General features: G+C 65.8%; 1 protein-coding gene across 1 annotated transcript in view; it reads right to left on the bottom strand.

Annotated features, from left to right (window-relative positions):
- The window catches only part of KIF1A (kinesin family member 1A), a 66,141-nt gene that overhangs the window by 15,192 nt on the left and 47,897 nt on the right, over window positions 1-3,052 (bottom strand).

The following is a 3,052-nucleotide window of genomic DNA, read 5'->3' as shown; positions in this document are numbered from 1 at the left end:
TGGAAGGGGGGGGGGGGGCGTGCCCCCTGCTCAGGTGCAGGGGTGAGGGCCTCATGAAGTGGGGGGCTAGCGAAGAAAGCCCTGCTGGAAAGGAAAACTGGGTCCTGTTCGTTTCCTGGTGCCACGCCTCCCCCTGGCCACCGGGTATTGTCTGCTTTACCCAGAACCTTCCAGGAGGCCTGCGTTTGGGGCGGTGGGCTGAGGACCAGCAAGCACCCCTCTATCCTGCTGAGCTGGCTGTGGAAATGCAAACGTGAAGACACAGCCACACCCCCTCGAGCCCTGACGCCACAGGCCTGGAGGTCTCCACTCAAGGAAACAGCCCGTCACTCGGGGCCCGCCCGGGGCACGCAGCCGAGCCAGGCGCTCCCAGCCCAGAGCCCTCCGAGAGCAGGGACACGGTGCCAGCCAGCCCAGCTCCCCGCGCGGCCTCCCCCGGCACACGGCCCGGGGACACGGGTCCCTGCTCCGGGGCAGCCACCCCACCCCAGCTTCCCCCGGCAGGGTCCCCCGAGGGCCCGCAGCAGCCTTTGGGAGAGACGCACTCATCAAACATACGTATTGCGCCTGAGGGTCACACCAGCAGGACCACGGCCTGCCACCCTCTGGGGGGCCTGGGCTACAAGTGACCGTCACAGCCATGACTCAGACAGTCCTGCCGTGCCCCCTGCGCTACCCTGGGGCTCCTTCCAGAAAAGGGGCCGGCACCAGCCCTACCCCGCTCCAAGCAGCTTAAAGGCTCAGACACTTGCTGGAAGCCTTCCAACCGCTCACATCATCTTCCACAAGAGCTGTCCTGCAGGACCGCCGCCACGGAGCCACAGTCCACGGGACCCGGAAGGACGCGACCTTGACCCTCTGCTCAGAACAGACTTGAGTCTCACGACAGACGGTCCTGATTACGGACTCTGACGCTGTCCGTGCCCAGGGCCTCAGTGACCGTTGCACCCAGTGGGCGCTCAAGTCGGAGAGGGCGTCCCCTGCCCAGGAACGCCTGGCTCCTGGGGGTTTGGATCCCGGGCCGCCCGAGTGAGTCCAGAGACCTCCTGGGCCCTTCACGACTTCCCCGCCCACCTCCTTGCAAACAGGGTGTGGGGTGGCCAGCCTGGCCGGGCAAGGGGCTTCCGCCCCCGGGAGGGGGGTGCCGTGCGGAGGTCCTGTCCGCCCGCACGTCCCGGGCCCAGCGCCGCCCCCCTCCCTCTTTTCTCTTTCNCAAAATCAAGAGAGTGGGGAGAAGGGGCCCAGCCAAGAGGGAGGGTGGGGGTGGGGAGAGGAAGCAACAAAGAAAATCAAAAAAGTGTTCCGAGGAAATAAAATGAAAGAAAATGGAGAAACAGGAGGGAAAGCGGAGCGAGTGTAGAAGGAATCCAAAAAGCTGAAATTAAAAGTCGGGGCCGTGGGTCTGGGGAAGGAGAGAGGCTGAAATAAAACCAAGGGGCACAAATGATACCTAGGCATGTCCGAATCAAGAAACTGCCTGCAAAACACAAACAATCACAGGTTAGTGAGGGCGGCGGGGCAGCGGGCAGCGGGCAGCGGCAGCGAGGGCAAGGGCAGCGGGGGAGCAGCTGTCCGTGGCAGCAGGCCCGCTCTGAGCAAAGCGGGAGGAGGCCGAGGTCGTGGCAAAGCGCGTGGACGGCCGGAGCCCCTGGGCCCAAGCCAGGCTCGGGGCCTCTGAGCCTCAGCGTCTCCCGGGGGAGCAGGGCATGCCCAGGCGGCCCCTCCCAGGCTCCGAGGACATCAGCCAGGGCCGGGGAAGAGGAAGATCCTCGAGGAGGGGCCTGCTGGCTTGGCCAGCCAGGCCTCAGGATGGCACCTGCCTGGGGCCACCAGGGGAAGAGGGTCCCCCAGACTTTGCTGGGGGCAAGGCCGGGGGTCGGAGAGGTCCCGGGGCTGCACCAGCGTGGGCAGGAGCCAAGCCTGAGGCCAGAGCAGCTCTGGGCAAGGTCTACGGCCCCACACTGTGGACGGGCCTTCCTCTACCCTGGACACGGGCCGTGGACGCAGAGCTGCCCTCAGGCCGGCCTCACTGCCACAGCCCCCAGGAAGCAGAACCAAAGCCCCCGTCAGTGATGGGTCCTCGGGCCTCTAGGAGCGGGCGTGGACCTGTGTAGCCACAGCCCTGCTGACCCCAGGTCCCGGCGGGGGCCACAGCCTCCTAAGCTGCCTCGGGACGTAGCCCAGAGCCAGGGGCCCCGCAGCCAGGCTGGCGGGACGACGGGAGGGGCCGGAAACACGATCCTTAGTGCAGGGAGACCGCACTTTGGTGGGGGGGGGATACCCACCTCACCCACTTGTTTTTGCCCCCCACTCCCTTTCTGCTCCCAAAATCTAGAAGTTGCCTGGACAAAGGAAGGGTCAGAGGCCCGGGGGATGCTGAGGTCACTCGGCATTGCAGACAGACTCCTCCCCAGTGGAGGGTCAATGGCACAGGCCCTCCGGGCCCACCCTCCCCTCTGGGGACCCGGTCTCCACATCCCTGGAGGCAGCCCCCATGGGGCTGGGGGCCAGGCCTCCTCTGATGCATTCTCATGGCATCAGAGGGGCCCCTGAGCCAGCCCACCCCACGGGGCCCCAGCCTGCACATCGTGAGAACCCCCTCGGCACTCTCCACCCCAGCTCCGCCCCCCTGGACATGGGTGTAGGGAGTTTCTTGTGGGAGGTTCCTGGGCTGGGCTAGAATGAGTCACAGGTGCCCCTGGGGGTCTCAGGCTCCAGGCCCCCCAACTGTCCGCACTGAGTGGTGCTTCCCTTACAGCCCACTCCCCAGGGTGTTTGTGACGAACCCAGGCTCCGTCTGGACCCAGGAGTCAGGACAGGATGTGACTCCCCCGGGTCCCTTTACCCCTATGGATCCCAAGCTTTCCTTGCAAGTATGGGGTCCCCTGGCCCCCCCGAGCACACCCAGCCCTCCAAGAAGTCTTTTCCTGCAAACGCTGCCACGGGAACCCAGAAAGACCCCCGGAGCATGAACTCCGAGGGTCAGTTCTCAGCTTCTGCCTCTGGGCCGGGCCTAGCCCCCGAAGCCGCTGGCTGGCACTCTGAACACCCG

Source organism: Crocuta crocuta, unplaced genomic scaffold, assembly GCF_008692635.1.
Source record: "Crocuta crocuta isolate KB4526 unplaced genomic scaffold, BGI_CrCroc_1.0 scaffold290, whole genome shotgun sequence".
Taxonomy (NCBI): domain Eukaryota; kingdom Metazoa; phylum Chordata; class Mammalia; order Carnivora; family Hyaenidae; genus Crocuta; species Crocuta crocuta.
The sequence above is the reverse complement of the archived record's forward strand: the minus strand, read 5'-3'. Positions and strand labels throughout refer to the sequence as shown.